Source organism: Oxyura jamaicensis, chromosome 6, assembly GCF_011077185.1.
Source record: "Oxyura jamaicensis isolate SHBP4307 breed ruddy duck chromosome 6, BPBGC_Ojam_1.0, whole genome shotgun sequence".
Lineage (NCBI taxonomy): Eukaryota > Metazoa > Chordata > Aves > Anseriformes > Anatidae > Oxyura > Oxyura jamaicensis.
The window spans coordinates 4,882,371-4,905,549 of NC_048898.1; the positions used below are offsets into that span (position 1 = coordinate 4,882,371).

Sequence of the window (23,179 nt, forward strand, 5' to 3'; positions counted from 1 at the left end):
TTTTTTTTTTTTTTTTTTTTTTTTTTTTTTTTTTTTTTTTACCTTGACCAGTGTTTGAATGCATTATTGGCCTATCATTAAAATGGCTAGGCCTATCTACACAAGGAGATTAATTCCAACAGGTGAATGTAAATTACAAAACTGATTACCATATGGCAATTGGCAGTACCTTGGGATGAATGTGATGATGTATTTGGATACAAGTGGGCATAACCATATGTGATGGTTGACCACACTGCAGCAACACATCCATCACAAAAATTTAGAGAGGTTTTCAGAGCTTGATGGAGGTATGCAGCATCGCAAACAAAAGGCTTGCTGGATGAGATACAGCATGTTCTCAGACCATATGTTTGTTCCATATAGGACTCTGAAGTAGTGTTTCAGTTACTGTTTCATGCCCTACTCATTCCTAGTTACTCCTGACTCTGGTGAGGAGAGGAACTGCTTGTCCACAGATGCTTGATTTCCATATACTGTCAGTGCTCCATTAATTGGCGGTATGGACAAGCATAGCTTAAACAGCAGAACCCTGGAGGTACGGAATTACAGGGCATTCTGCAGAGCACAGGTCTGGATACGAAGTGCCGATGTCAGTAAGTACAAATATGTTTCACTCCAAAGTATCTGGAAAGCCTGTACTATGTATGCATTTTTATGTGAGGTTTACCATGAGAAATTGGTGTACCCACTCACACAACACCTCCAGCATCCAGAGGACAAGGTGACCTAGTGCCAAGGCACATGCAGCTCTGCAAAAAATACCTAAATCTCCCATGGAAGCAACGCTAAGCTGGAGCTAACAAACCCACCTGGACTTTAGCTGAAATGGCAAACATTTAATTAATATGCTATAGTTCTTTATGTTTCCAGTTCCTGACATGTGACACTGGCTAACTCTGCAGAAGTTCATTTAATGCTAACAGATTTGTAAGAGCAGGCTCAAGGCTGCAATACATGCAAAGGTAAGTTAATTGGTTTTGTATTTGAGACAACCAGGGAGCAGGGTAGCTCTTTTTCTGTGGCAGCAGATCTGACCTGCCACAATTGACAGCCCTGCATGGAACTAGATGAATTCTGCACCTGTAGCACAGGAAGTGCAAAACCCAGATCATGTACACATGGATAACTGAATGCTGATTGCAGTTTGTAAGTACACAGCATGTCACCAAGGTGAATGTATGGAGACTTGTGTTGACTTAGCTGAATGCTCACAAGGGGAATCTCCCATAAGATCAGTTCTGCTCAGAATGCAACTTTGCTGTCACTCCTGAATATTGTGAAACAGTGTCACAAGCTTCTACACACATAACATAGACCTGTGTAAAAGCTCTGCATTTTAAGACTACAAAAAAAGCTCTCTTGCAAATAAAAAGATGCAAAAATCTGCATACTTCTGTTTTTTTTGTTTGTTTGTTTTGTTTGTTTGTTTGTTTGTTTGTTTTTGTTTTTGTTTTGTTTTGTTTTTCTTTATTTTCTACCCATTTTCTTTTTTTTCTAATCCTTCTGTTCCTGTTCTCTTTGGGCCACACAAAGTGTGAAGAGCAGTAAGTTAAAGTTTCATGCACAGTGCTGGGGAAGAGGCTTCTTTCGTAACTACTGTTTGTGAACTTCAACATGCCCAAGTAGAGCTATGCTACTATTCCAAGGGCTGCTGTCTTCCTTTAGCTAGCTGTGATTATAACAATGGAAAACTTGCTATACTTCTATTAAACAATTACATTTAGGAGTTGTTAGTAAGTGTAAACAGGCACATGGTAGAGGCTATTTATTACATAAACATAAGAAATGTTAAAAAAAAAAAAAAATACAAACAAAGCAGACACCTCCCACACCCAACCCCCAAAAAATAGATTTTTCATATTTTGACAGTTCTGTTTAACTTAAAAAAAATGTTTCAGTAGAGAATTTTAGCAAGGGCTCTGTCTGCCTAGTAAAGCACAGACGAATTCTCTTCTGAACAGCTAGACAACAGTTGGATATGGAGCTCATTACTTACAACAGGAGGCTTGTTACCTTATACTCCATTAAATTTAAGGACTGAACTACTGCTTGAATGGTGTCAAGAAAGATCACTAAAAGCCTTTCCAGTAGATTAATAACTCTGCAGAAGTTTGTTAATTTTCCAGCACTATCAGAGGAAAAAAAAATCTAGTTGGTCAAACTCAAGACTAGAAAAGCAAATAATGACGGATGAAGACAGGTGGGGAGAACAGGTCTGCAGAATTCAAACATTATCACAAGGCTCATTTGGCTCCTCTCAACATATGCGATATGGCTATAGAAGTTTCAGAAATTCCCCATATAACATAGGTGCCTTAGAAAAGCTATCAATCCTGGGCTTTGATTTCTGTGATCTGTTGGATAATACAATACAGTTTCATACTCCTACTCACCTTCATTATTCTGCAGAGCTGTGCAAAAAATAAGTCCAACTTATTCAATCCAACTCTTTAATTCAGGGTCACATTTAGAAAACACCACAAAATGTTACATATAGCATTAAAGCACAAATTATTTCCTGAAATAATGTGTTCTAGCATGTCAGATCTGAGTTTATTTGCACTGTACTAAAGCTTAATTAGAGAACATTACCTGCAGTGGTAACTGTATGCTTCATATTATGCATATGCTTAAGTCCTATCATATTAAACAAGATACATTCTTCTTTCCCAGCACAGCATCAAAGAATAGGTTTCCATTCTCTGCTAAATCCAAATTTGCTAAAGGCAAATTCTGACTTTATTTGAATTAGGATTACAAACTGAATAGCAAATTGGAAACTACATTTGCATTTTTTTTCCACTTGGATTTTTTAAAATATTTTTTCTTTTTTCCTTACACAAAGTCTCAAGTGAAGAAAATGCAAACAGGTTGTTTTGAATTATCTATGCAAGTAATATCCTTCTGCCAACATTTGGAATAAAAATCTGACCTGAAAAGGTTAGAATAATTTTTAACTCCACTGCAACAAATAAAGTGACTCTCAGACTGACTGGTACCTGTTACAGACAGCACTCATCCATGGTGGTATGAAATCTGAGCAAAGATACATCATCTTTGGATAATCTGAAATAAATGTATTAGAGTATTAGATTTTTTTGAAGTGATTTATAGAATGATTCTATGGTGATTTATTTTTGAATCTCTTTTATTTGAGAAAACTAGATTTTGAGAACACAGTGGTTTCAGAGCATAAGTAGACAAATGGTATAAACAATGTACTTTCTCTCTGATTTTTCTATGCCATTGTGATCGCTGTATCCTGTCAGATAGCTTCTTGTTGGTGTGCTTACCTGACTATGTGAAGGTACAGTCAAAGCAGACTTCTTCACTCTTAAAACCTTTGATGTTGGAATGGAACTATATAGATCAGTTTGGGTTGGAAGAGACTGTAAAGTTCATCCAGTTCTAACCACCTACCATGGGCAGGGCCCCCTCCCACCAGCCCAGGCTGCCCAAAGCCCCATCCAGCCTGGCCTTGAACACCCCCAGGGATGGGGCAGCCACAGCTTCTCCAGGCAGCCTGTGCCAGTGCCTCACCACACTCTGAGTGAATAATTTCTTACTAACATCTAATCTCAATCTACCCTCTACTGGTACATCTTGAACTGATTGCAGCATGTAGCTGCTGACAGGGCCTGTAAGAACATACAAACAGGTCATGCTCTATAGCCTCTACAGTTTTATTATTTGGAGTTTATCTTAACTCCAGTGCCTATGCAACAAACCAGAAACCAAATGTTGCAAATCTTGCCTCTGCTCTGATCAAACACCTAGTTTTCCCACCAACCACCCCATTTCTCTTCATCTTCTGTATCCAAAGAAATTTTCACATGTACCTCATGCTTATTTTCCTGGTTGAATTGTTTAGGAGTGTTACTTCCACAAATATCTAAGATACAGTAACAAATAGCTGCCAACCTTACCACAGACATAGGGAAAAGGCTCAAACATTAAAGAATGGCCTCCCCAACAGAGCCTAAGGAAATTAGCTGGTCTTGACTGAAGGCAGAATGGGGGCCAGAAGAAAAGGTTTGTTCAAATTCCAAACATAAACTTCATGCTTACCAGATACAGATTATTTTTTCCTTGAACACAGTATTTCTTTCTCAAAGGGAAATCAGTTTATTTTTGATGCAGTATGTAGTGAATGAAAGATAGCTTGGATGTCCTGAATAAGAGATAACAGGTAAATTGAGTCTGCCTGCATCAGAACAGTAATTTGAGACCCCAGAAAGCATTAAAATTGACCTCAGAATGCAGCAACCCGCAGAAATCCCATTTCCTTGTTTTGTTTCATTTCCAGAGGGCTAGTATTGCCTTTATTCTAGAAATCGGTGCACAATGAAGTAAGTGGAAGAACTTTTAAGTCAACAAGAACAGCCTGATAGGGCTGGCACACATTGACATCTACCTTCTCTCCCTAGATGACATCAGTTCGTAGAATACACTTTGCTGCATATTACTAAACTGCCATCTTCTAGACAGCTTCCATGCCTCGTGAAAGGCATACTTTAAAGAAGAAAGGTTTACTAGGATTTTTATTGTCATTATCCCCGTTATCACCAACTTTATTAGTTTTTTCTAGATAACCACTTACAGCCACTGGCAAGAAGGTAACCCAGTTCACATTACTGCACTACTACTAGCTCTCTGTTAGGCCAACACGAAGTTCAAGAAAGAAAATATTACATGAGGAAAACGATATCGTGGGTGGGGGCCCTTTTATCACGACAGTAGTAATAGACCTTAGGAAATTAAGTTTACATATATAACTTTCTTTCAGACTCAAAAGCTGTCTTTTTTGTTATTGTAATTGTACATGTGTTCATCACAAACACAAAAAATCATTAAGTGCTCTGATTATAGCACCATTTTTATAAATCACTGTACATCACCCAAATGGGGTTATTAATCTTTAAAGCAATTTCTAAGTCATTACTGTTTTTAAACACTGACCTAACATAAGTTACAATAAAAAGCTACAATATAGGTAACCAGCTAGAGAAAAGTAAGTGATGGAACAGCTATGAAACTAACTTTTAGGGAATTTTGAAACTCATAAGAATTATACAATCTTATTTGCTATAGGAGATTAAAATGCACTTTATTCAGAAAAGCTTTCTTAAAAATAAAGAAAGCCACTAAAGGTTTTTATTGCTTCTGTATTCTCTAAAAATGACAATCAAGTCAACAACAACTGTAGTATTTAGTAGCTTCATATTATGAAAGGGTTACAACTAAAGACCACACTTCATTACAAATGTAATGCTAAGCTATCATCATGAGGCTTCTATACAAATATTCTATGATACTCCTGTAAAATTATACAGCCAACTATTGCTATAGTATTTTGGTTACTGGCCCCCCTTTCTCCCTCCCTCCTAAACCCACAAAGGACACTCCCCATCCCTAATTCAAAGGTAAGGCTAGCTGTGCAGCTAGGAGCCTCAAAATCAACACTCCTGATGGATTTTTATTTCCATTTCCTTCACTCTCCATTTTCCTATGATGCCTTCCCTGATTGCTAATGTGGACAATTAGACCGATCTTAACTCAATGTAGATAAAATACTTTCTGCCCTACCAGCTGCCCCTTTCAAGCACAAGGCATTTAACATACTTTCAACGTATGGAGAGTAATTTCAATTCAATACTGTAATCTTTGCAGGGAATCTTCAGTGCTAAGTACCTCAAGATTATAAAATGGCCTGGCTGTAGCTCTCTGGTCAAACTGGCTGACCTCCAAGCACTGCAGATAACCATAAAACTGAAATAAGGGTAGTGCTGTACTCAGGGAAAACACTGAAATGAAATGGAGGAGTTATTTTTTTCCAGAAACCTGAAAGAGTTGAAAACCACCCAGTACAGTTTGCAATATTGGCTTTTGACTGCCGTAACCTGATTTTTCCACATTCATTTATTAGATAACCTCTACAACACTACAATCCTTTCCAAATGTCTTGACATAAACACCAAACTAATCAGCAACCCACAGGTAAGTCAGATATAGTATCTTATTAACCAGCCTTACTGTAAATGCTAACGCTTGACAAGTCTTTGACAGCTAGAAAAAGAACTCCAGCCAACATCTGGGAGGACTTCTGCATGCTTTACAGCAGAGTGTGTCAGTTGCTAAGATAATATGGTTACATTTCCTGTGTAAGTCATTATCAGAGAGGTTGTAGTCCTCCTTATTATATATGGGAATCTCAAAACATACGTGCTCGTGAATGACATGTTATTTACATATAGCACCTCTTTAAAAAATAAACTTGGACGACTCAATAGCTAAGAATAAGCTAATGGAAGACAGTCAACAGAAAGACTGTCAGGACAGATTTTCAAAGTAAAACACAACGGAACATTTACTAGGTGAGATCTCTTTCCAATCCTTTACCCAAAAGAAACATTTAAGTGCTGGGAAATTCCCCTCAGAATACCTCAACTATGGTACTGTGATGCTCTCTGTCATTTACGACAAGAGGATCCCTCTGCGAGCCAGAGCCTTTTCAATGCCCACCCATGAGTGTACTTTCAAATTTCTTAGGCACAATGCCTAAAATGGCAAGTTGGCTGATACTTCACTAATGTTTAGCGGAGTAAGTTCAAGTTTTCTTCAAAGCTGCAGGGAAACCTAGAGACAGCATATATACTAACACGCCAAGCTGAAGGATTAGCAAAGACAGGTTACTGTGTAGTAATGAGGGCCATGTCCTCATTCAGGTCATGAACAAAGGACAGCTTTATTTGATTTAAAACATTAAGCTTAAGAAAGAAAAAAAACACATTAGTAGCTAAATTTTGCTGCTTTGCAAGTTCATTTAAAGGCAGAAGTAGGACTTTGACTTTCCTACTATCACCATTCAAGTATTTGGTCAAAAAGGTACCGTCATATCATTGGGAAAGCCCTGCTCCACTAATAACACAGTGTGCCTTTTGTGGAGAACTGAAGTCCCAATTCACTCAATCACTTCAGTTTCTACTGAAGAGCTCTACTGAATCAAGTGTGTAAGTTTTGACTGTTACAAGTTCTCATTTACTAATTTATTAGTAATTTTCTCACAGAAGGCCATTGGGCTAAGTCTGCATGAGACAGTCCACACAAAGTCAACATTTTCAGCACTCAGGCTGTCTTATTCTTAAGAACAATCCAATACCTATGGTGTAAGAGCTTCTAATTATGGTGAATTACTATGCTACCCACCTCAGGGAATTTGCCTTTTCTTTCCAACTGACCTGAGACACGGAGTAGTCTGAGAAGAAAGCAGGGGCACAGTGCCTGTGCAGGGGAAGGAGCACTCCCCACCTGGATGCACCTCATCATGTAACTTCTTAAATTTTCTCTGGTGAACCAGTTGTGTACTAGAAATGCTTTCAACTTTTGATTTGATAACATGTATGGATTTTTACCAACAAGATTGCTCTTGGTCAACAAAGAAGTAATTACTTTAATGATTATTCTAGTAATTACTCAAGTAGTCAATAGAGAGGGAAGTAATTACTAAATTAATTCAGCCATCACCAAAGAAGTGAGGGACATACACACATTGGAATAAAAATTATGCTTAGGTCACAAATATTCATAAGTGCTTCAAGTTCCCCATCATTTAGTTCCATCTAGAAAGAGTGATCTAGAAAACGCAGCAAAAACTTCAAGAAAATTTATGTACAACTTACAGTGGGCTCAGACACATTCTTATTGCAAATGGTATTAAAACTTGCACAGCTAAATTAATTGTATTGACTGAAATTCATATGGGCAAAGCACAGAACCAAGTCCCTCTGCAGATCATTATATAACACCCAATCTAAAAAAAAAAAAACACAATTGGCCAAGAAAAAAAATAAATCAAGATTATAAAAGCAAAAAAGAAAAAACACACCGTTTTCTTGGGTGTGATCTCTGGAACTTCTTTAACCTCACTGAATACAAGTGGGCCTGAAAGAATGAAAAACAGCATTAATTCACAGTGATGTGTCATGGGGCACTACTGTAACAACTCACAGTATTTTATGGTTTGAGAGTTTTTTTGTCAAGTCGTATTAGTATTCTCTCAACGTTGTATCTACGTATTTTAGGTAAAATAGACAAATTTCAAGACATCAATGACTGACCATCATCACACTGAGTTTCTGAATGACTGTATTAGTGAAATAGGTCCAAGGCAGATCTATTTATCAGCATGCAGTTTTCTTTACATGTATACTACTCTGATAAAACATGCATACAATCAGCAAATAATTTTAGAACTATGCAAAGAATGTGCAATAATCCTTCAATCAGTAGGCAAATGAAGATATTAAAAATGTCATATATTAGAGTAATTCCCTTCATAAATGGTTCGTGACCTAAAACAACAATTTTAGACTATAAAAACAAACCCCTTTGTTTTCAAGTCAAAATAGGACATTAAAAGAATATTGTTATTTTTTTTTCTAAAAGCACATTACAACTGACTAGAAATAGGAAAGTAAGACACTGTGAGAAAAATGGTAATTTATTTGTGCAGTTTTGAGGCTTCTTGGCCTCGTACTGATTTCTACCAAAAAGTATTTGCTGGCATCATTCTAAATAAGGTTTCTTTACCAGTAGCTACCATCTACTTCCTTGATAAATACAAAAAGATCTAAAGAAAACTTCCAAGATGAAAAAGGAAATGCAATTAAAGCCCATAGAGCCAAAGATACCAAAATGGAAAAGAAGGAATCTAAGCATGTACATGCAGTCTGGAAATGAATGTAGTATTTTATTATCAATACCTGTTCTAAGGTTTACTCATTCAAATCAAAAAATAAATAAATCCTTACGTAGCCTACATTCATTTAAGATGTAGCTTTACCATCTATATAGTCTTAAATCCTTTCTTCAGTGTAAGGTATCTGTGGATAAAAATCCTCCAAACAAAACATCTGTTTTGTCTCAGGTACATCTATCATAGAACCAGAGTTGTATTTTCAGGGATTACATATCCACATCTAATTGCCTAGTTAACACACTTGCAACATTTGCCTTTAACTAGGCTTTCAGAGATCACTGTAACACTACAAATTTCAGCCTCCTTGAAATGCAATTCAGTTCTCAGGCATGTCTGAGCATCTACTAGTTAATACAACTCATCTGTTTATAAGGAATACTTGGGGGAGGCAGGGGAGCACACAGTTTTGGTAAAACCTGGCAGATCATATCTGTGGCCCTTCTCTCTCAATACATTGCACTGATTACAAAACTTTCAAAGTCCAGAATTAATGCAACCTGGGAGTTTCAATCAAGCTCCAACCAAATGGGGGTTCTATCCAAAGGCTGTTCTTTACAGCACAGACTCTCTCCTGTAACATGATGTGATGGCGATCAGGACAGGGAAATCTGATCTTAGCTATACCTGAACACAGAACAACTAAGAAAGATCAAACAGTAATTGTGGTTTTCATAAACTGTGAAAGTCAAAGTTTTTCTCTCCTTTTCAGTTCAAGGTGGTAGCAAACATGCTACTGAGGCCTATTCTGTGTTAAAGCACTCCATAATTTCTTCCTGGACAAAGGACAATCCTTCTTTCTCCCTCTATCATTTAATATAATCAAAACAAGGAATATTGTCTTTTCATTTTACACCTTATTTATTCCTTTTTTCTTGTCACTTGCTATGTACTCTGTTTCTGCTTGTTTGGGTGAAACTGTTTTTCTTAGTCCTTTGCTGAGCAGCTTCATAACTGTAGCAATTTTGGACTTCCCATTTGGAAATGAAAATAAGATGAGTAACTTCACCCAAGGCTTCCCCTATTAATGCTCTGCACAAAGATAACCACACAATTTGTCTTCAAATAGCATTCCCCCATGTTCCTGGAGAGCTGCTCCAGGACAACAGTTCTAAAGATTTCCCCTCCCTCCCCTTGACTCTCCCTCTCCTGAAAAGCTTAGATCAAACATGGCATGCTCAGTAGAGCAGCCTGCACTGTACAGCTGCCCCTCCTTAATGCTAGGTCTTTGATGGATTTCTCTGCTCCAGAGACACTTCTGAAAAGGCAACCAGCCCACCTGGGTAAGATTTCCATCTATGAGATCCTCAAAAATCACCGCCTCATTGATTTCTTCCTCTGTGATGTACTCAAGGGTGTCAGCATAGAAGTCTGAGATACTTTCAAGGCATTAGTGTCTGTGAAGAGCGCGCACTGACTAAAGGCCTAGTTCTACTTCATGATTACCTGCAAATTCTTGTCCTCTCCTTGACATTTTCTTGGAAAAAAAGAAAAGCCACTAAATCTGGAGTTCCATCTAACCTTGAGGTGGTGAATTCTACCTTCGGTAACATGTCCAAATCAAGAAATCAAGATGGATTACTAAAGAGATGAGTAACTATAACCAGTTCCTTATCATTGTTAATTTTTGGCAAGTTGTAACAGTACAAAAGGAGTAACACTTCTGTACATCTTCTGACTGATGGGCAGAGTACAACTGTTATGCAGGAGATTATGATTTTCTAGTACCCACATCACAAATGGAGAAATAAATCAAGAACTGAAAAATGGGATTAAATTTCCTATACTTGGGAATATGATACTCTCAAATTTTCAATTCTCTCTTGCCAATTTTTCCTTCCTTAAATAGTTCTTTATAGACTGTTTCTCATTCCCCTTCCAGCCAGGCAAAGTCCTGTGCCCCTCCCTTACTACCTATCTCTAAGAACTCATTCAGCTGCGATATGTCTGGGAACAACTCACGAATGTGTCCTTCTCAGACCTCCAACCCTTCTGACGAAGCTGAAGTTTCACTGTGTGTCCTTAATACCTGCTTGAGAACGTTTGGATGCCCCAGTTTTGCTCCAAGTGGGGAAACCGCAGCTCTTCATCTCCCTGTGCAAGCCTGTCCTACTGTTTCTTTAATATAGCTGAAAACATCATCAGCTTTTCTGTCATTCCACCCTGTAACTGCCAAAAGCTCTACTAAGGTACGTAACCACACGTACAGACACAATACCACAGAAGTATCATTGTTATTCCCCAATAAATAAAGCCTTTCAATATTAACAACCAAGGTTTTGTATTACATACTTTTAGCCGTGCTTCTTGAAGACAGACAAGGGGTTTTTTTTGTTTTGGTTTGTTGTTTTTTTGTGTGTGTGCATGTGTGTTTTTTTTTTTTGTTTGTTTTGGTTTGGTTTGTTTTAATCCTTTGTTTTCAAAGATGGCAATTTTAGACTATATGGCATTTCAGCAATCCTATCAGTTCACAGCAATGCGTGATTCATTAATGGGTTCATCTCTAGCTGTAAAATTCTAAGGCAATTAAATAGGAATTGGTGTTTCTCCAGAGAGGCTTCTCCATCTAAAAATAAAATAGAAGTTAAGACAGTGACTGGCATTATTTATATCAACAGTTCTACTGGAATGATAATACAGCAGCTTTCACATGCAAATATACACCCATTTTAATGACTTAGTAAGGATTAAAAATAAGGTGCTTAATACAGTTCTTTGCTTGTGCTCAATCTTTTCATTCACTTAAGAATCTTATCAAAATGCCTCTCAAAGCAATTCTTTTGGACTGTGAAGAAATGTCAGTACACTACACTGAAAATATCCCTGGTTCTGAAAGAAAAGATGCCGTGTGGGAAAGAAATAGCAGGTTATTATAAAGGTATGAAAATAGGTAGTTATAAAATCATTGTTTAAAAATCACATTTCCTCAAGTCAGGATTCAACAATATGCTTCCTCTATCTAAAGAAGTAACAAATAGGTATGTTTAAAATGTGTATGTCACTGTGATACTAAAACTTTCAAGAGAATACAGAATCATAGTCACAGGATTTATCATGGAAAGATTCACCTCAAAGCAGATTTGAATCTATGCCTCTTCGCACCCTTAAAATACCAAAGCTCCAGTACAAGGGGCTGGATCCCACTGCTGCTCGTCTCACCAGAGGCAAAAATGGTTCCTTTCAAAGACCAAGCAAACCAAAGTAAGGCCATGTCTGGAAACATAAATTTGTGTTTTCTGTGCAGTATTTATTCCAAGGATACTGAAAAAATGAATTTGCACTGAGCTTTAACAAGCTGATTTTCTCACTGTGTTGAGCCTATGTCCTTTAGTAACTGCAGTGTGAAGCTGCATGGTAAATCTGAATTCAGATGTTGATGTTTCATTGTATGAAAAAAACAATACTTTCTTTGCAAGATGCAACGATACAGAGATCAGGATCCTGTGATACCTCACTACAGAAATAACACCACATTTCACGAAAGAGCGGCACATGCACTTGAGGTTCTCTCTTCTGTCTTGTGCATGTTACATTCTTGACTTTCAGTTCCCTCAGAACTGCTAATAACCACACAATTGCACACTATTTCATTTTATTTTCTTTCGAAATTCCCATTCCTCATTCATGTGATCAATACTGAAGTAGCATAGACACTGCAGCGAAATTTCCACTCAACAAGGCTATAAAGTAAAACTTGATGAAGGAATTCTAAAGGCTAACTAGAGATTGCAAACAAAACAGATGCTAGTTTAAAAAAGAAAACCCACATCACTTCAAGCCAGTAATGATTTTAGCACTTCAGACTAGCAACCGTGTGATTTTTAGATGTTTCTGTAAAGTTTACATATTATTAATGCACATTCTTCAAGAGGTAAACATTTTGTCATTCTGTAGCATCCGTATGTTTGGAGTTTAATTTTTTTCACAGAATTATAGTCTGTGAGCTGACAGGGTGATAGTATTTGTATGATTTTGAAAAAAGGGCTGGATAGGACGAGTATACCCAGAAAAATGTGTGAAACTCTCACTTCTGACAAAGTTTTTCAATCACCCCTTCTACTTGGAAAGGAAAATTTTAGATTAAGGAGCTGGTTGAACCTCAAAAAACCAAAGTGTTCCTATTTTTCTAAAAGGAATAAGAAATACCATATACTAGTCCCTAATTCTGGATATTATCATCACTACAGAATGCTACACCTACACAGTCCTATAGGTATTGGAGAGCATTAATTCTACTTCTGTTTTTACAAGTAGTAAAAAAAACAGACAACCATTCTATCAAATACAGAAATGGACTTTTTCTTCAAGTTAAAATTTCCAACGTTAAGACTTGCATTTTAAGTTTATAAAAGAAAGCTCACACCAAACAATTACCCAACTGAAAAGAATATGGATGTCCTGTGAGATTTCTTAATTCTACTTCAAAATGCTTGCACCAGTGTAGGCTTCTCCTTTGGACATCTAGATAAATGAATCTTCAAAACTTCGACTTCTTTGTGACTTGCTTATTGACCTCATCCCACGTTCTCATGAAGGCTGCTTCTCCTTTCTATATTTAAGCTCTAACCAGCATTACAAAATGCTGCTACAAATCTCTCATGCTGTTATTTGCGCTCCCTTACAAGCCCTGAAAGTAGTCCCAAACTGACCCTGCTCTTAAAAGCTGGCTAGCCACCAAGTTTCACTCTGTCCCAACGCAGAGGGGCAGCAGCTTTCTTATGAAGAGAAAATGGAGTTTGTCTGCAGGAAGCATTAGCCAATGTGTAGCTTTTCAAAACCTTCCTCCCCTGTTTAACAGTCAGGGCTGCTTGTTGGCTGCCACAACACATTTACTTCAAAACTGCGAGGCAGATATAAGCCACCAGTAAAAACAGAATTTCCAAGGTAGCAAGAAAAAGTTTCTTCAGATCCCTAAAAAAGCTACAAAGGACAAGGGACGGAGCAGCTACTTCACTAGCATATATAGATAGCCTTTCAACTCTCACCAATCATGATAAAATAATCAATATTGCCCAACCAGCCACCCCATCTCCCGGGTCTCTTTGGAAAAGTAAGTATCAAGGTACTTTAAAAATATTAAAACATGGTGCCAAGAGTCAGGACTCACACTTTTCTTTGAATGGAAATGCAAATCTTTTTATATGGAAAAAGATTTATATTTCCTCACTCAAATGGTGGAGAGGCACTGGAACAGGTTGCCCAGAGAAACTTGAGGAAACGGCCTCAAGTTGTGCCAGGCAGGCTCAGACTGGATGTTAGGAAGAACTGCTTCATGTCGGGGGTAGTTACGCATTGCAAAATGCTGCCAGGAGAAATGGTCAAGTCCCCACCCAGAGCTATTTAAGGAATGACTGGACGTGGCATTAAAGGATGTGGTTTAGTGGTGGGACTTGGTAAGTCACGTTGATGGTTGGACTTAATGGTTCTGAAGGTCTTTTCAGATTTTGCAAATCAGTATTTAAATAAAGGTGCACTTAAAATAAATGAAATTGTTTAGTTAAAGAGCACTTTATTCTGGGTACTGAGTAATAGAAAAAAAAAAAAACAATTTAACTACGGTCTTCAGATTTTCATGTGTACAAGTGAAGATTTCATGCTATCTTATATCACAATTTTCACTGGTTGTAACTGGATTCTGGGTCTGTTATACCAGTACAGTCACACGCACTTACCCTCTATATTTAAGATTACACTTGTGCAGCCATGCTTAGTAGGATCCTGCCTTTACAACCAATACATCCTAGACATTTTCTAGTATGAAAAGTTCATGATGTCTGATAATTAAAAAAAAAAAAAAAAGAAACATGTTACAACAATCCATTACAACCGTGTCAGAACATAAAGACACAATAGTGTTGCACAGTGATGCCAGGACTTGACACAAAGACCAATGTTTCCAAGCATCACAATTTGCCTGCTTTCGCCTGAAGGACAAAAAGAGGAACCCCACTGCTGCCTGCTATACCAAGGTTTCTGCTTCAAGTCTGAAGATTGTTTCATAGATCTGAATGTATTTTTTGGAAGGTTACAAGACATTTTAGGTTTTAGGCAGAAAACTACTCAAGTCTCAACTACTCAAATTCTGAGTACTTCTACCACAATCATTTCTGAACCATCAAGTATATTAAACCATATATAGACATGATTCCTGATCTGAACAGTTCATATAACTGCGGTATGTTACTCATACTTTAAACGAGGATACCAATTGACTTTTTTCCCCCCCTCATCAACGTATTACTCAAAAAATCCACTTCCCCTACACATTGCAGCAAGCCACCTGACAGGACTGTAGAAGCCATGAGCCTGAAAACTGAGTGCTGCCGTGTCTACACACTAGCTCTAAGGCATGTAGCCATACACATGAAATTGGAAAAATAGATAACTAACAAAATCCAGTTTTCTAATCACGAACATTAAATTCAAAACTTTTTTTTTTTTTTTCCCCCGGCATCCATTTACCATGTCATCTTGTTCATTTGAAATTATCAATGAAAAATACAATACTGCTTTGTCTGGGGAGTCCTTAAGAATGATACTGACAAGTCCATATGAAACGGAAGCACACATACCATTTGTAAGATTTATTTAAAAATCCTAAAGAATCTGTTATCATCTCCTCCCTAAGTAGGAGGATCTTCGCTTAGTCCACGCTTACCACACAGCAATATTGAAATATGAACATTTTCCTATACAGTGCTTTTCTCCAATTAATCTGTTTTGTTTTCAGTAGTATTCCTTGTAATTTTTTAATTAAGAATATAATATGGTCAATATCCGATCTAAGTTGCTGGGATTTCTTAAATATTTTATTTATTAGTGGAAGTAAAGCAATAATCTCAAGTAATAAACTGAAGTGTTCTGGGGAGACCACCGTGTGTCTCTTCTACTCATTTGCCTTTATTTAAATCATGTCGTTCTACTCACCATAAAAACAGGGACCTTGACCAGAAGAGTTTATAATATTCCCTGGATGTATTTTGCTCCCCGTTTTAAAAAGGAAGAAAAAAAAAATGGTCACCTTACTATGCCAGATCAGGCCTGTATTTTATTTTACTTATCCATCTCTACCTATGTTTGTGTCTCCCACAGTACCTGCACCAGCAAGTCTGAACTTCAGGCTACCTGGATAATCTTACTTACTGATCCATTTCTTGTTGCGTCACTACGTAAAATAGGAGTTATGCTTAGCTTGGTCATACAACCCAAGAACCAGTTTAGGCATGAGATCTCAGTTCTAACATAACAGACGAGGTCATTCTAAATGCCAGGTGCTAACACACCTATGGAGCTAGGAAGGAACCAGCAGCAGAGCGTGAGGCAGCAGAGCTAGGCTGATGCCTTGGTGTGCAAACACAGACATGCTGTCTTCACACCCCTTCATGACCATCTTAGCAAATTGTGTCAGCTCTAGCCAAAGAAAGACTGTGCGCCATCCCTCTGCCCACTCCACATATAGCCAACTCATCACCTCATTCAAGCACTATTACTTATGTTAACCCAGATCTTCAACACTTCACACTAAATGTCTTTCTCAATTAAGGAACTTAAAATTACTTTCAGCTGCAATGTGTTCTTCTTGAGATTTATGTACCTTTTTTTTTTTTTCCATGCAGCATTTCCTGAATTATTCTTAAAGTGTAACAACTTTCAGACTGTATCTGAAATCTGCTCAACATGAACCTCTGAATCTCCCCCAATAAAAAAGATTTTAAAGGGGATTCCCTTTTCTCACTGAGGTAAAGACAAAACATTCCCTTTGTCTTTACACAGAACAGACTTCCCCAGCTCACTTTCACTTGACTTTCCAGGATGGCATCACAAAACGCATGAATTTGTGATATAAAGGTTTGAATCTCTATGCTAATACATTCTTGAATTTAGAAAAAATAAAAAAATAAAAACATTGGAGTAACCAAGAATGAAGGGAAAAAAAAAAGCATTATTCCACATGAAGTAACAACAGGACTGTGTCCCATTGTAACCTCAAAAAGGGGAAGTTATTATCAAAACTGCAGGGCATGCCAGCATTTCTTTGTCTCTCAGGCTACAATCTATCCTAAACCTGATAAACAATTTGAGTTGTGTCAAAAATAGTCAATTTTTGACAAAATGCATTTTTTCCAAGTCTGTATTTTAAAACAAAAAATACATTGCCAGAAAATAAGCAATCAGTTCTATGTAATGAAATAGATATTTTCACTGGAAAAGATCAAAGTGTTTCAAGTTCTTAAATATTTCATATTTCATGCTTGAATTAACTTAGAAATTTGATTTCTGTTTTTTCCTATTTCCATATGGCTATAAATATGGATAAAAACAAAGAAAGCAAACAAAGATTTTAGTACAAGAAAAAAGTTTTTTTTTCCCTTTTTCTTACCCCTCTAAGCTGATAGCAAAGGAAAATTGTTTACATTTTAAAACCCTATGGCAATGGGAAGGGGAGAAAAAAAAGAAGAAAAAAGGATACTTTTTTTGGTTTTGTCACAAGAACAACCATCTTGGGAACTATTTGGGACTCTACATGCTTTTGTTAGATGGAAATTCCCAGTGGTGTTCCTGCAGACATGGAGCCAAGCCTGTGTCTCTTCTGCAGGTAGAAACAGCTGCAGTATTGGTATTTGAGAGGTCACTGGCTACTTTCAGAGAACAAGAAAAAATACCCTCATTGAAGATTATCTGTACCATTTTGTATGAGTATTAGTGATCTACTAATTGCATGATTAATCTGCTAAGTAGAAGCCAAAATAGATGACATTTGTGACCCACGTCAAACTGTTACAAAAAACAAATATAGAAGTACATATATCTTAAAAATATATTTTCAGGAAGATTCATAATACTTGCAAATCATTTATTCCTGATCAAGTTAACCTTTGCAAACAATCTGTACCTTATCTGTAAGACTGCAGCACAGAAAAGCCACATGGTCAAGTCAAGACGTTTATCCTAGATGCTGTACACACAGAGAATTTGTTTTAGAAAAATAGAACAGAAGAAAGTGAGTCTGAAGCCAGGAGACAAACTGGGCATTAGTGCACAAGCTGAGATGGTTCTATCATCCGCTGTAACTGAGGAAGGGCATGCTAGCTGGTGACATGGAAGATTAGAAGGAGGTTTTTGACATAGTTAAGAATGAATGGACTCAAGAAATTAATGCTGCAAAATTCATGTATAGGAAGCCACTTCATATCTGTACAACCATTTACATTTGATAAACACAGGAAATCTAAGTGGAAAAAGCTGGACCAGATGACTTCTATAGGTCCTTTTCAAACTAAATTATTTGATTCTACACGAAAATGTTTCAGAACAGCCTACTCCATAGGCAATCTTCTCCAGACTTTCTACCATCTATCTCACATTGTGGTTTAAAAAATGAAATACATCTTGGTTTAACAAACAACAAGAAAAAATCCCACATAAAACAGTTGTTTTTTGGCAAAAATAAAGTATTTGCAAAAGAACAGTCCATAAGGAGCTTTTCCACAGCTCTCCCAACCAATAGGTGTAGCATCATAAAACTATTGACAAGACTGATTAATCAGAAACAAAGCTTTTGAATCAGAGGAGAGATTCAATTATTATCACTATCAAAAATACAGTTTCTCCAGGAGAACAGATAGTCAGTCAAGGGACAACATATGCCAAAGAATTGACTTTTCACTTGGGTCATTACAACAACCTTCACAGGCACCTGAATTAAATGGCTTAAACTTAGTTTTTAATATAAATATAACATTAAAATTCTGAGAAGTCAGTGCAGGCTTTTTTCTTTCCTTTTTTTTTTTTTTTTTTTTTTTTTTTTTTTTTTTATTCAGATCCTGCCAGCTTTCAGATGTATACTTTATTCATTTACTGCTTGGAGAAAAATACAATGCTGGGCTTGGTAGGATGATGGAACTGTTCTCTGCTGTCTCCATCAACTTTTAACTATTCTAGTTAACCCTGCTCCTGAGCGTCCAGCTGACAGATCTGTTACATGAAGAATGGCTGAAAAAGTCAGCTGCAGCTGACTTTGAATAATGCTGCTGTTCTGTGCCCTCAAGAAATCACATGTATTAAGACTTAGGTGGCCACATTTGTAACATAAATTGAGCCAGGTATCAAGTTGCTCTTCTCAGTAAAGAGACACTCATTAGTCCTCAAAAGAACAGAAAAAATTGGATAGACAGGAATCCACATTCAGTGCTGAGATCAGAGACTCCCCGCTGTTTGGAGCTGAGAGGAGGGCCAGTATCTTCAAGATCTGTAACGGTAGCATCTTGAGTTCTTCAATGAAAATTAACCTTTAAGATGTATTTCATATGGTGATAGGATGATCTCAGCCTACTGAAACAGTAAATTAAATGATCCTTAGATATAACCTTCCAGAGTTGTCACATGGCTTGTTACCTAATAAGGATTACATGCTTTGCACATCTTAAACAACTTATTTGATGGAAAGACAAACTAGAAAATGAGATGTAAATTGTGCAGAACTAGAAGCTACCTATCTGTACATCAAAGACAACCAGTTCAAGTATTCTGCTTCATTCTTAACACAGAAGATAGATACTTGGGAAAAGCGTTAATCACTGCTCAACAGAAAAAAAAAAAAAAAAAATGTGGGTATTTTGTGTATTTGCTATAATATGCTGAAGGCCAAGAACAAACCTAAGTCAAGACCTCTTTTCCTAGGGAAGGAAACAAAACCACAAACCAACACAAACCTGAAGCTGAAGTAGTTCCATACCGGAGGAAAAAAAAAAAAAAAAAAAACACTCCACAGGTGTCTGGAAACCCCCCATTGGCACACTTGAGGTGTGGCAAGGCAGAACTGAACAAAAGAATACATTTAACGCAGTGTGGTTGCCGTGTAGCCCTCCTGCAGCAGATTTTCTTTTAAAACCATCAGCTTGTTAAGCCCTCCCAAGTTGAAGCAAAACCCCTACATGGTTCTCTCTCCAGCTTTTCCTTCCTGACCCAAGAGTTCTGATTCTTAGAAAGGACACTTCCCTTCTCCCCAGACTTGGATTTGGGTCCTGTTCTCAACTGCACTCAGCCTCCTTGCTTGTTTCAGGCATCTGCCAGTCAAGCTGCAAGCTTCCTTTCAGTACTCAGTCTTCCCAGACACACACGCAGTCTTCAAAACCCAGCACACAAAAGCCAAGAAAAGCTAAAAAGGTGCCTTCGATTTTGGTGCTCATCCACTTAATCTTTTTAGAGGATACAAAATATACCACCCGTATTAAACAGCCTTTCTATTCAGAACAGCAAATTTATTAGTAAGTGACAGGAGGAAGCCCCATCAGGGCTCTGATGCATCCCAGGTTTGGTCAAAGACACAGCCCTCAGGAAATGCCTTTTTTTATTCATTGATAAGGATTAGCTCAAATCTTAGATGTTTAATTCACATTCTGGCATTACTATTCTGCATGTCTAAAGATAGGTCAAGGCCAGTACTAGAAAGCACAAGTGTGTGTACAAGGAATCTGGAAGCTGTACCGAAGTCTCAGACTTCAAATGTTTAAAAGCAATATGAAAATCTGTTACTTTTTAATATTATCCTGGACTGTAAAAACATTTATAGGCAATTGATTATATTAGCTTTGTAATACTTCCTGAAGTGCAGTAATAAATGCAATATTGTTAAAAGTTCTAATATAATAAACTGAGCACAGCACTGGCTCTGATATTTATTACTGATAATATAAATTTTTTATAGCCTGCCTAATCTACTTAAAACTTTCCCTGTATATGACATTCTCTGCAAGAGGGAGCTGACTCATTAGACAAGATTCAACACAAATATATGTAGTTAGGAACATTTCCAACCAAAAAAAATGGGTTAACCATATGGGATTTTCTAACTGCAAACAGAAAGCAGTACATTTTCTATTGGGCTACTGAGTTGTTTTCTCATACTTGCTCAACCAATACATTTTTCCCTCAAAACAAACAGCTATTTCCAAGCTAAATTCCACTTCAATATTTGAAATACGAGAGAAGACTCCAAAGGAATTTCCGAAAAGCATAAGAAAAGTCTCTGCAAACTTGACTATTAAAAAAAAAAAAAAAAAAAAAAAAAAAACCACCCATGCAATTGCCATTACGAATGTCCAATATTAACATTTCTGGGCCACTGACCAGCAGAACAGCTGAATTGCTTCTATAGTAGACCAAAAGTGTCACTTCAAGCTTGGGAGACAATATAGGAAACTGCCTGTCTCTACATAAAAATGTATTTTCTAGAAAATACCATGTTAAACATTGGTTCAAAAATAGAAAGGTAGTATATAATTAAAGCTTTAACAGATACTGAAATGATTCTTTGCTGAACAGTCTGAATAATTTGGATCATATATGACAACAAATTCTATTTCTGAATTTTAAAATTACACAGAATTCATCTGGGAGACAGAAGTGAGACAGGTTATTTTCTCTGCTGAATAATAATGAACTGTTGTATCTTGGATATTGAAAGCATTAATAAGCACTGAGAAACTAAGCAATTTTTTTCAGCCACCCAGCAGCAGTTTACAGTAGCTCTTTGACGGCTCTAAGACACAGATGTCGAACCACAAGGCTACATATAGAGCTATGCACTTTTCTCTTCGCACTAAAGTTGCAGTTCAGCTCAGGACAGCCTAATGGGCAGGTTCCTGTGAACAAAGCTTTCTGCTGTCCTCTGACAACATGAGAGCTCTCTTTTGCCCTGCCAGAAGAAAAAAGCCTTAAATAATTACATTATAAATAAGCCACTTCCTTTTGAAACAACTGAAATGAGAAATCTAACAGCTGTTGTGTTTGCTTCTCCATTCCAAGGATCAATGAACACTGGATGTGTCAGTTCGGGAGATACAATCCATCAAGAACAATCAAGATGCTGCTGTTAAAGACTGCAGCTTTTACACTGCGTCTGTAACACTGGCCACATCTACCATACTGCATTACGCTATTTAATTCAAACAGCTTCAATAAGGTGCACAAAAATATTCCCAGTGGCAACTTAGTTGTTAGAGTAACAATGAATATGTCTAGGAACCAATGATGTTTTGAGGGCCAATGCACACTGAAATATAGAACGTGTTAGAAAACTGTGGCTCGAGAAAAAGGTAAAAAGTATTTTGGAGCAACGATGCGTATATACACAAGCACACATGTTGAATATACATATACAAATACCTGACAGCTCCGGATAACCCCTTCACTATCAAACATTCTCCTTGCAGGCTCTATCAGAAACACTCCTAATCTCAAGTTCATTTATAATCGCATCTCTTTGGAAACACATTTATTCATTACACAATTAGTTTGAGCTCTTTGAAAGGTGCAAGATCCATACACCAGTAGCTTCAAAGTGCCAGATATCCACATACTTGCTGTCTGCCCTTTGTCACCTCCACAGTATGCCTCAGTAATTAATCAGTAAAAAAAAAAAAAAAAAAAAAAATCTAAAAATGTACTCTACATTTTCATTCAGCTTTTAACTTCTCTGCTGAAAATTACTTTGGGAACTAGGAGAGTTTGCTTTTCTTAAGGGAATTTTGGCCAACTACATGCTGGAGCTAGGCAATAAACTCTGCACCAGCTCCCTCTGGTCTGTCCAACTAGAGCTGGGCTGCAGAGAAAGTCCTCACAGAACTGGGGTCAATGGCTTAACTCTGCCCCAGACCTCAGACAGTTCATAGCTATTACATTTTTTGTTATTCAACTCTAGGACTACTTAAAAACTGGAGATTTCAGGGCTTTATATACACGAAGGGTGACATCTGAAAAGGAATCAGCTTAGTCATTAAAAGATGCAAAGTGAGAAGTCAGTGACAGCTGCTTCTGTTGATATCCCATGTGAATTAATGTTTTATTTTATAGTTGATAAATGCCAACTGAGAGCCCTCAGCAGGGAGTGAGAGATCTTTCTATGACAGGAGTTTAATATTGAAACATTTAACCACTATTTCACACCAGTAGGGGAAATAACTACCACTTCACGCAAACCAGGCAAGCCAAATAAAAAAAAAAAAAAAAGGCAGTTTATGAAGTACTCCCATTCTGCTTGAATTAATTGAATGTACCAGCAGACAGTAATCACTTTTAATTTCCATGCTTAGGAAAAGTTTTAGAAGTGCAGAAATAAGGTTTCACCGGGGGCCTACTCAGTTTTCAAAAAAGGATTTATTTAGTCCAGTAAGAAAAATCCACTGAATTCCAGAGATAAATCCTATTCTGGAAAGGCTATAGTGTTCAACCAGTGAATATTATCTACTGTTCTGTAAGTAGATTGTTTTTCAGCTACACAAATTTGGTTCTAAAGAGTCAAGGTATGTTAACACAGAGGCAAAATCAAAACAAACAATGGGTAGGGAGAACAGATAATTACATTAAAAAGTTTTGTATAGAGAAAGGTAACATTTAAGCAGATCAAGGCAATGTTCTGAC

The 23,179-nt window shown here is 37.2% G+C and overlaps 1 long non-coding RNA gene across 2 annotated transcripts in view; it reads right to left on the bottom strand.

Annotated features, from left to right (window-relative positions):
• The window catches only part of LOC118169496, a 149,898-nt gene extending 134,151 nt beyond the window's left edge, over positions 1-15,747 (bottom strand). For both annotated transcript variants that reach the window (XR_004752158.1, XR_004752157.1), the window contains exons 1-3: positions 15,686-15,747; positions 7,889-7,944; positions 3,003-3,069 (exon numbers count right to left, since the gene is read on the bottom strand). This is a non-coding gene — a long non-coding RNA (uncharacterized LOC118169496). The remainder of the gene's footprint in view (positions 1-3,002; positions 3,070-7,888; positions 7,945-15,685) is intronic.
• Between the last annotated feature and the right edge of the window lie 7,432 nt (positions 15,748-23,179).